The sequence below is a fragment of the Bubalus kerabau genome, chromosome 6, assembly GCF_029407905.1.
Source record: "Bubalus kerabau isolate K-KA32 ecotype Philippines breed swamp buffalo chromosome 6, PCC_UOA_SB_1v2, whole genome shotgun sequence".
In the NCBI taxonomy this organism is placed as follows: Eukaryota; Metazoa; Chordata; class Mammalia; order Artiodactyla; family Bovidae; genus Bubalus; species Bubalus kerabau.
In genome coordinates this window covers 28622061-28632973 of record NC_073629.1, presented here as the reverse complement: position 1 = coordinate 28632973, position 10913 = coordinate 28622061, and the positions used below count along the sequence as shown (strand labels likewise).

Sequence of the window (10913 nt, the reverse complement as noted above, 5' to 3'; positions counted from 1 at the left end):
CCAGGCAAGAATACTGGAGTGGGTTGCCATGCCCTCCTCCAGGGGATCTTCCCAACCCAGGAATCGAACCCAGGTCCCCCGCATTGCGGGCGGATTCTTTACCCTCTGACTCATCAGGCAAACCCTTGAGCAACTGGGTAGGGGTCAGTCTCTGACCGTGTGTCTGTGATGTGTGAATGTGTGTGTGTGTTGAGGGGGGTGTGTGGTCAGCCCCTGGGGTCTGTGTGAGAACGAGTGTGCTTGCGCGAGGGTGTGTGCGTGTGTGCGTGGGCGTGTGTGTGTGTGTTCGGGGCGCCGGTCTCCTGCGGGTTGGGGAGACTCCGGCCCGGCCCCGCCCTCCGCTGCAGGTGGGCTGGGCCCGCCGCGCGGCCGGCCGCGCTCGCTGCTCTTGGCTCGCGGCCGCGCCGGGCTCGCAGGGCTGGGCTCGGGCTGCGGGGCGGCGCCGGGACAGGAAGCGGAAAGCAGCAGTGCGGCGGCGGCGGCGGCGGCGGCGGGGCTCTGCCTCTACAGGAGCCCAGCGCAGGCCGCAGAGCCGGGGCCGCTGCGAGCCGAGACTGCGGGCCGCGGCGCCCGCACGGCCGGCGCGGAGGTGAGTCCCGCCGGAGGCCTGCCGCGGTTGAGCGGCAGGCGCGGGGTGCAGACCTTCCGCGGGAAGACGCCCCCACCCGAACCTGGGAGCCCGCTAGCCCCTGCGTCCTCCTCCCGCAGCCCCACCCGGGACTCCGACCCTGGTTCACTGCCCTCCCCCTGCCTCTGGCCGGGAGCCCCCTCCCCTCCCACGGACCGCAGCACGAGCCGTGCTTCCCGGGACCCCAGTCTTCTCCCATCCGCGCGTGGTGCGCCCCTCCCGCTCCGCTCCCCGCGCACCCCACTTTCTCGGTCCGGGCATTCCCTTCTCACGCCTCGGACGCTCCCTTCTCCCAGGCTGTACTTTGGGGTGCGCGTCCGGCCAGCAGGGAGTGGCCGAGCATTCGTACAGGCACCCGGGCGGAGGAACCCGCCGTGCGAGGCGGGGGCCGGGGCGCTCTGCGCTCCCCGGGAGCCGGGCGCGCTCCGTGGTTCCCACCCCACTGCGGAGCTCGACCCGGGAACCTCTTGCGCCCGGGGGCCCGCCCGACCCAGGGCCAGAAATCAGCACAGAGCTGGCCTGTGTTTCCACCTCGCTTACAGAATGGAACCGGCCCAAGAGGCCGGGGGGAGGCGGGGGCGCGAGTCCGGTTGCACTTCAGAGAGCGCAACAGGCAGGTAGGAGTTTACTTTCAAAAACGCCGGGGTGGAGCAGGAGGTGTCCGGCAAGTCTCTGCCCGAGGCGTCCCGGTTGGAGGCGATCTCACCGCACCGGGGCAGCCTTCGCCACGGGCAGGACCTCATTTCCTCCTACAGGCTTTGAACTGCCCCAAGCAAACGCGTCCCGAGAAGTGCGAAGCTTTATAAAAATTTAAACGCGTCGGTGGCGGAGGCAGGAGTGGGGCGGAGCCGCGGCCTGGCGGCCGGGAGATGAGCTAGTGAGACTTGGAGCCGAGAAATCCGTGGCTCAGTTTTCACAGCTTCAAACCAGGTAAAAGGCCCACCCCAGAAGGTGTTGTGAGCTCGTTTTGCTGCTCGTGAAGAGACGTTAGAGCGCTTTATGATGATGATTGTGTAGCTGACACGTGCATTTTGTTAAACCCCTTTGAGGGGACTGTGGTTGGAAATGCATGTATTTTTAGACACTTATTCCAAAAGCTAGCAAGCTGTAAAGAATCTGGCGTTTTCACTGATGTGTTTATAAATTTTACAAGGTTGCTGGAAAAATATTATAACTTGTGTCACCAATCAACAATGCTAATTAGCATTCTTCTTCCAGTGGGTGGGTTGTTTGATTACACAGCTCCTAGGCTCTTTAAGTGAGATGGCAGAAACTGTCTGAATCCAGGGAGATGTAATTAGTCATTTTATGAAACCACTAATTAGAGTTTTTAGAGTTGAATTAAATCAATGTGATATAGTTAGGGCTTTGATTTGTGGGAGGAAACTGTTTATTCTCCAGTTCAAAGAAATAACACTCTTCACCTACCCCATGAGCTTTTAGCATTCCCAGACTTTGGTGTCTCTCAGTATAATTAGTGAAACAGCTAGTGTGAAATTTCCACTGTTACAGTGTTGGCAGTGTGACTTGGCTGCAACTTAATTTGTAAGTAAAATGGGAGAATTTTAAGAATGGCATATTTGTAAGGACGGCTTGCCAGGCAGTACATGTTTTATCGCCTTGTGTATTTGAGTGAAAGGATGAGACCATAAAGGAAAGTGTCCTGACCAGGCCTCAGTGCCTTGTCACCCTGGTCTCATTGGAGATTGAACAAGTGTTGACACACCCCCCCTGGTTGTGACTGCAGACCTCAGGAGGAGTTGGTTTGCACAGGCGCCTATCAGATTGTATTTGAAAAGGCAGTTTCTACCTTTGGGCTATGAGCTCCACAGCAGTTAGAACTATTTCAGATTCATTTCTTTTTTCCCCGTACCTTCCACAGTGCTTGGGACACAACCTGTGAACAGGGGTTGAAATTGCAGAAATCTTTGTAGGTTATGTGTGGTTTGGGACAGTTTATGATTGTTGCCTACCCTCCTCTCTGAAAATAAGCAATTCTGATAATTACTACATTGCTGTATAGTTTCTGTAGTTAAGAGCAGGTTCTGGAGTTAGACTCTCAAGAGTTCAAGGCCCAGCTCCAGCATTTACCAGGTGTTTGACTGGTTTTCTTAACTGTAACAGAAAATTAATGTTTTTTTCTTCCATATAAGTCATGTTCTAAGGATTAAGTGAAATGTAACATGCAAATGACTGAAAGCAATTCCTGACACATCAGAGGCACTCGACGAACTTTGAGCCATCAGATTATTTATGGCCGTCTTCTCTCTATAAAGTGAACTAGCTGTGGTTAGGAGACTAGCTGGGTATGGGTATATGATTAGAGCCTATGCCATTTTCCAGAAGGTGGACATGACAGGATTAGGTGGACATGGGGCTGGCCCATGTTTCTGGTCGTGGCTTTGGGCTCACCCGAAGCCTGATGAAAAGGTACATGTGTGTTCTGCTGCAGTGTGTTTCCATCCCACTGAATCCAATCCCTTCTGAATCCCATTTATTGGACAGCAGTCACTGGACCTGGCACCACTGGATTTACAGAGGAGGTAGTAGATACTTACAAAATGTATTTTTCTGAAGCTTAAAAATCTGGCAGGGGACAAGGGTCACTTGAAAACAAATATACATCGTAAGAATTCCGGACATATTAACCATTCACAGCTCTGCAGAAATTTATACCCAGCTGCTGGGAGTGTTTCAGAGGTAACTGATGACTGGAGCCAAGAGCAATTATTTGAAGAAGGTGAGTTGAAATCATTGGCAAGACAGGTACAGTGAGGTTGACATTTTCTTTCCTTGTGAATAGTGGCCCAGAATCACTTTTTTTTAAGAGCCCTGTTGAATCACTGGGTTTGTTGCAAATACACCAGTCCCTCTGATTCCCACATCGGTGACCTGGATGATGGGTTATGGTTTATAGACCACAAGTTCAGTAAAATAGTTCTTCCTACCCTCCCTTACAACCGTGAGTTCCTCCACATAAACCCAATAAAACACACAGTTTTCTCTGATACTCACTTCCAACCTGGGAACAGTAAAAGAAGACCTGCAAGGAACAGAATGGAAATCAATAAATCAGTTAACTATAGCTAATGGTAGCCATTAAAGGTAAATGGCTCAGATGGTAAAGAATCTGCCTGCAATACAGGAGACCTGAGTTCGATCCCTGGGTTGGGAAAATTCCGTGGAGAAGGGAATGACAACCCACTCCAGTATTCTTGCCTGGAGAATTCCCATGGACAGAGGAGCCTGGTGCTACTGTCCATGAGGTCGCAAAGAGCTGGACACGACAGCACTAACACTAAAGGTAGACTCAAATGGACCAAAAACATATACATAAGTTTAATGAAAATGATATATAAGTCATGTGCCTTATAAGAGTTTTCTTTCCAATGGAAGGAATTTAGATTTACTAAGTGAAAGTGAAGTCACTCAGTCGTGTCCGATTCTTTGCGACCCCATGGACTACAGCCTGCCAGGCTCCTCTTGTCTATGGGATTTTCCAGGCAACAATACTGGAGTGGGCTGCCATTTCCTTCTCCAGGGGATCTTCCCAACCCAGGGATCAAACCCAGGTCTCCCGCATTGTAGGCAGATGCTTTTACCGTCTGAGCCACCAGGGAAGTCCCTATTACTAAGTAGTAATACCTATCAAAGAGTTGACTCATTGGAAAAGACCCTGATACTGGAAGGGATTGGGGGCAGGAGGAGAAGGGGGCAACAGAGGATGAGATGGCTGGATGGCATCACCAACTCTATGCACATGAGTTTGGGTGAACTCCGGGAGTTGGTGATGGACAGGGAGGCCTGGCGTGCTGCAGTCCACGGGGTCGCAAAGAGCGGGACACGACTGAGTGACTGAACTGAACTGAATACCTATCCTGTACCAGGCACTAGTCTGAAAGATTACGAATGATCTCATTTAACCCACCTTGAGCCTGTAAGTTAAGCAAAATATAATTCTGTTGTTATAATTAGGGAAACAGGCACAAAAAGGTTAAGTAACTTAATCTGAGGTCACATAGCTGATAAGGAACAGAGCCAGGATTTGAGCAGTAACGATCTAACTGCAGAACGTGTGCTCATGGCTTATCCTCTGTAAAAGAAAAGTTACTCTGAACAAAATATCTAAATTACCCTTTTCCTCTTGAGTAATTAAAAATGGGTACCTTGAGAAAAATGTTAGCTTGAAAACAATAAAAATTATAAATGCCATAAATCCTTTAGAATTCTGTATATGATAAAAACAAAATATTCAAAGTAATGCACACAGTATATGTAAATACAGTTGGAGCAGAAACCTCTTTCCCTTGGAAATACATCCAGTGCAGAAGGAGCGGAAAGGCTCTTTAAATTCAGCGTGTGTCTTTGTACCCCTTGCAAGGTAACCGTCCAAACCCAGGTTCGCTTAATTACTTAATAGCTCTAGGCAGAGCTGTTGATGTTTTTATAATTTCCTTTTCTGGGAAGGTTAGCTTATGTTTACCACTGTCGTTACCATAGCATATTATTTCCCTCTCACGATTTTCTGAACACTGTGTTTTCCTTTTAAGTAGGAGTCACGTATATTTTATGTAAGTGAACATGGCTTTAGGAGCAGATAAAAGAATCCCATGCAGGAGATGGACTCAGACTCAGTTTCTTCTGAGTCTGCCCATGCAGGAGATGTGAGAGACTCAGGTTCTATGCCTGGGTCGGGAAGATCCCACGGAGTAGGAGATGGCAAACCCACTCCAATATTCTTGACATGGACAGAGGAGCCTGGCAAGCTACAGTCCATGTGATTGCAAAGAGTCAGACATGACTGATCGGTTGAACACACACACACACTTCGAAACCACTGATCCCCATTTTGCTTTTAACAAAGGGTGGTGAAGAAGATTCTCTGATGTTGTTGCCGGGGAATTCCAGATTTACGATGCTGCCCTCCTGCCCCACTGAGATGTGACTTGATGAGCGCTGAGCCCTATCCTGTTGTTAGCCTCCAGTTCCCAGAAGGGATAAGTGACAGGAGAGGGAGGCAGAGAACTAATGCTGATTCTTACTCAATGTATCTGGAATATAACCTTTGCTGGTGAGAGAGACTTGTGTGAGCAGCAGGGCACCTCCACTCTCGGTGGTTCAGCTGTCACTGTGGAATCTAATCTCTGCATCTTTTCCCTCTGTTGTAAAATTGAGGATTTAAAATAGATGACCTCTAAGGTTTCTTCTGCAAAAGTCCGTGGCCTCCGCATCTTGATATCTGCCACGAGAACCCTTCCCTCACTCAGTGTGCGTTACTGAGAGCCTGGTGTGCTCCAAGGGTTGAAGAGACAGTCATGAAAGAGGCCCCGCCCTTGTGGAGCTTCCTGTCTCTCCAGGAGCCAGTCCCCGAGTAACTGAAAACCAGGATGTCAAGAAGTACAGGGAGCTGAGACTGGAGGATCAGGAAAGGCTTCTTGAAAGAAGTCGTATTTCATTTGAGAGGGATAGTTAGGAACTGGGTGGAATGAGGTGGGTGAAGAGTCAGTAGAGTGTAAACACTGAGGCTGCAGAAAGGCATGGTGCCTTAGAGCAGGGGTCCCCGAACTCGGGGATCTAATGCCTGATGACCTGAGTTGGAGCTGATGTAATAGTAATAGAGTATAATGTGAAATAGTAATAGAAATAATGTGCACCATAGACATCATGCTCTTGAACCATCCCGCAAGCAACCCTGCCCCCAGTTCCGTGGAAAACTTGTCTTCCATGAAACCAGTCCCTGATGCCAAAAAGGTTGGGGACTGCTGCTTTAGAGGACCTTAGAAAGAGAAGGAAGGCCAAGAAGGAGATATGGGCAGGGCCTGGCCGACCAAGTGAAAGGTTTTGTGTTTTATTTGAAGCGTAGCAGAACGCCATGGAAGGGTTTCAAGCAGGAAAACAACGTCTGCATTGTGACCTGAGAGATCGCTCTGGCTGCTGCCCAGTCAGGGCCAGCCAGAGTCTGGGTCTTGTCAGGGGTCAGCGTGATGAAGGCACAGTTGTGCATTCCAAGGATCCACATTTACACCTTTTTATGACCCTATCCCATTCAGGCTAGTGCACAGCCTATTGGTTTATTACCCAGGGAACCCGATCCCTTTTCATTACTTTATCTTCCTGATAAGGCATCCCCCTCTGACCTTATCTGAAGTCTGCTAATTTCTTGTGCATACAAGGGAGCTATCTTCTAAATGCATTGCTGCAAAGATAAGCTTCAGGATGTGTTTTTCTGTTAACCATACTGAAGCTCTTATGTTGGCTTTTGAAATGAGTTCACTCTGGATTTTGTCCGTTTGCCTTTGGCTGCTGCTTCTTAATCCTCACTGAGATCTTGAAAAAAATTGATAGCTCTGATAGAAACTGTGATGTAGAAGGGGCCCGAGCTCTGTAGAGCCTGGATTCTGTGAGGAAACCTGCAGGCTTTGTAATAGTTTAGCCCTGTGTCCCCAGAGCCTGGAGGAAGCGGGTGGCTGAGAACCAGAAGAGTGAAGGGTGGATCCCAAGGGACAGAGGGCACTTAGTGACAGTGAAATATGTGGGATGAGAAGGAGAGGAAGTTATGAAAATGGTGCTGGGTTGGCTCTGTAGGGTCAGTTCAGTTCAGTTGCTCAGTCGTGTCCGACTCTTGGCGACCCCATGAATCGCAGCACACCAGGCCTCCCTGTCCATCACCAACTCCCGGAGTTCACTGAGACTCAAGGCAATGGCACCCCACTCCAGTACTCTTGCCTGGAAAATCCCATGGACGGAGGAGCCTGGTGGGCCGCAGTCCATGGGGTCGCAAAAAGTCAGACAAGACTGAGCGATGTCACTTTCACTTTTCACTTTCATGCATTGGAGAAGGAACTGGCAACCCACTCCAGTGTTCTTGCCTGGAGAGTCCCAGGGACGGGGGAGCCTGGTGGGCTGCCGTCTACAGGGTCGCACAGAGTTGGACACAACTGAAGTGACGTAGCAGCAGCAGCATGTCCATCGAGTCAGTGATGCCATCCAGCCATCTCATCCTCTGTCGTCCCCTTCTCCTCCTGCCCCCAATCCCTCCCAGCATCAGAGTCTTTTCCAATGAGTCAACTCTTTGCATGAGGTGGCCAAAGTACTGGAGTTTCAGCTTCAGCATCATTCCCTCCAAAGAAATCCCAGGGCTGATCTCCTTCAGAATGGACTGGTAGGGTCGGTAGGGTGACTGTATAACTCTGGTGAAGGAAATTGAAAAGAATAGGCCGGAGCACTGGAGAGCATCTTGGGGGTGATGATAATCCCAAGTGGAGCAAGAGGGGTCTAAGTAGGAAATGCGAGTGTGTGTGTATTCAGTTGCTGAGTTGTATCCAACTCTTTGTGACCCCATGAGCTGTACCCTACCAGGCTTCTCTTTCCAGGCAAGAATACTAGAGTGAGTTGCCATTTCCTACTCCAGGGATTCTTCCCGGCCCAGGCCCAGGGATCTAACCCGAGTCTCCTGCACCTCCTGCATTGGCAGGCAGATTCTTTACTACTGCACCGCCTGGAGAACAAGTAGGAAATGTGCACTCGGGATTTATCCTTTATACTTAGTTCCAGTAAGTATCTGTTGGGTACCTCTTATGTTCAGTGCATCCCAGGAGCTTATCCTAGAGTAAATCCATAGATGGAGGAGAATAATGGGAGAGATTTTTCTTTTTTTGGCTGTGCCCTGTAGCAAATGGGATCTTTGTTCCTTGACCAGGTATCGAACCTGAGCCCCCTGCATTGAAGCTCAGAGTTTTAACCACTGGATCAGCAGGGGAGTCCCATAATGGGCAAGTTTTGAGACTTAAGGGATGATAGGGGAGAGGGGAAGGCGCATGAGAGAAGTAGTAGCATAAACATTGTCGCCTTGGAGGAGGACAGGCAGCAGAGAGCTCCGTGAGGGCAGCCGTGTGCTGCAGACTGCTGTCATTGCTGTGTCCAGCATCACCTAGTGGGTCTCTCATGGCCCCACTAAACATGGTGGTGGATGAATAAGTACATGGCGTAAGAAGGTCGGGGGAAGGAGAGCAAGGAGGGGACCTTTGGATCTGGCACATGGCAAACTGTGGCATCACGGATAGCATCACCAACTCAATGGACATGAGTTTGAGCAAACTCAAGGAGATAGTGGAGGGCAGAGGAGCCTGGCACGCTACAGTTCATGGGGTCACAAAGAGTTAGACACAACTTAGTGACTGAACAACAGCAACAATCGGTGGCCAACTTAGAGCTGTTTCAGTGGAGTGTCGAGGGTGGAGAATTGGGGTGACAAGAGGGAGGGGATGGCAGGATCTACAGATCACCCCTTTGATAAGTATGGGCAGGTATTGTCTGGAGAGAAACCAGACAAGGGCAGCTGGTAGACTGGAGGTGAAGCCCTCCCCCTAAGGGCACTTGGGAGCCCATGATTTCCTCTGCGGACATGCCCGGAGTTGCTTTACTGGACGGCTGGAGGTTTTAATGACGATGAAGGATGACGTCCTTTTGCAGAAGGACAGGGGACTAAAACTTGGGTTAGCATGTGCCAGAGACTTTATTTTGTGAGTTTCCAAAATAAGTTGTAAATCGATGCTTACAACAACCCTAGGAAGAGACTGTATTAAGTCTCTCTTTTTTTTTTTTTAACTGAGGGGAGGTAAATTCACAGAGGGGAGCGTCTGTCACGCTGTGTCAGGGCCAGGGAATGTGAATAGGATCAGCCCAGGTCTTTGGAGCCTGGGGTGCCTGCCTCTCAGACACCTCGGCAGCATTTAGCCGGAAATAGCTAGAAGCTGGCATGGAAAGGAGACTCGAGAGTTATGGGTTGAAGGGCAAAAAAAAAGCGTAGACGTTGTGGATGGTCAGTTCAGAATGTAGGAGATGGCAGTCAGGTTTCTGGTATGAGAACCTGCAGGTTAGCAGAGAGCTGGCTGAAAGGCCTTCGGGGAAAGAGGCTTATTCAAGGGCAGGTCTGGAGATTTTGGCTCACCTTTTAAGGCTGATGTCTGGCAGGTATGAAGCAGAACAAGCAACAAGGAAGCAGAAAGGAAGTGAGAGTCTGAGGTGCTGAAAGCTTATCGAAATTGTTACTGAACCTACTGAGAGGCAGAGTAGGGAGAAAAAAAAGCTGAGCTGATTCTTGACGTCTTCTGCAAAAGGAGGGGTAGGTCCAAGAGCAAAAGTATTTTAAAAATGCCCACGGTGGGGTTTTTTCCCCACACTGATTCTTTACAGTCACCTCACAAAATAGGCCACTTTATTTCCACTTTATGGATGAGGAGCCTGAGATTCCGAGGGGGTTAGTAAGCCCTGGGCTTACCTGGGATGTGGTCTAGTGCTGTCTGGCTGCAAGTGAGCCTTGGTGGGCAGGTGAGCACAGGTACTCACTCTGGCCTGCTCCTTTCCCAGCCTTTCTCTTACTGAGAGAGACATGGAGAGCCGCCGGGTTGAGGACTGGCACAGGAGTCCTGAGAACCGCAACTGCCCTTTATCTGGCACATTGGAGTGGTTCTGGGTGCAATCACAGTTAGAGCTTGTTTGTTTCTCGCATAAGCCCTTTTATTCACATTTTACAGTTGCTGGTTTCTCTGTGCATGCTAAGTCACTTCAGTCACGTCCGACTCTTTATGACCCCATGGACTGTAGCCCACCAGGTTCCTCTGTCCATGGGGAATCTCCAGGCACGAATACTGGAGTGGGTTGCCATGCCCTCCTCCTGGGGATCTTCCCATCCCAGGGGTCAAACCCAGGTCTCCCGCATTGCAGGCGGATTCTTTACCAGCTGAGCCACCAGGGAAGCCCCCAGCTGAGGGTAGTGATAGTATTTGCAGCCTCTTTGTGTTTTCCCTCACACTTATCTCACTGGCTCTGTTTGCAGTGTCAGCTCATGAGGGTCACTGGAAGAAGGAGCCCTGAGGGGCGGAGACCAGCTCTGAAATGAGGGGTGTAGAGCTCCTTTTTGTCTTGAAGTAAAGGTTTTTAACATGTGGGGCTCAGGAATGTACTTGGAAATGTTTCCAATTTATTTTTATTGCATAGCAGTGTCTAATGAAAGTGTGGCAAAAGACCCAGGAGCCTGCAACAAACAAACCACCTGCTTTCATTTTCTGATGTTCCCTCATCCTCGTCCTTACACAAGCAGTCTTGTCATCCAGCCGCTCAGTCGTGTCCAGCTCTTTGTGACCCCATGGACTGCAGCATACCAGGCTTCTCTGTCCTTCACTCTCTCCTGGAGATGGCTCAAGTTCATGTTCATTGAGTCAGTGATGCTGTCTAACCATCTCATCCTCTGTGATTGTAACTGAAGTGTAGATTTCAAAGTCTG

General features: G+C 49.9%; 1 protein-coding gene across 5 annotated transcripts in view; it reads left to right on the top strand.

Moving 5' to 3' along the window:
• Positions 1 to 420: 420 nt before the first annotated feature.
• The window catches only part of VANGL1 (VANGL planar cell polarity protein 1), a 59706-nt gene continuing 49213 nt past the window's right edge, over positions 421 to 10913 (top strand). For 4 of the 5 annotated variants that reach the window (XM_055584631.1, XM_055584630.1, XM_055584629.1 and 1 more), the window contains exon 1: positions 421 to 589. The gene's annotated coding sequence lies outside the window, so the exon portion shown is untranslated. Of the gene's footprint in view, positions 590 to 1383; positions 1559 to 10913 lie in introns of all 5 variants that reach the window. The other variant, XM_055584628.1, reaches the window with a different exon arrangement.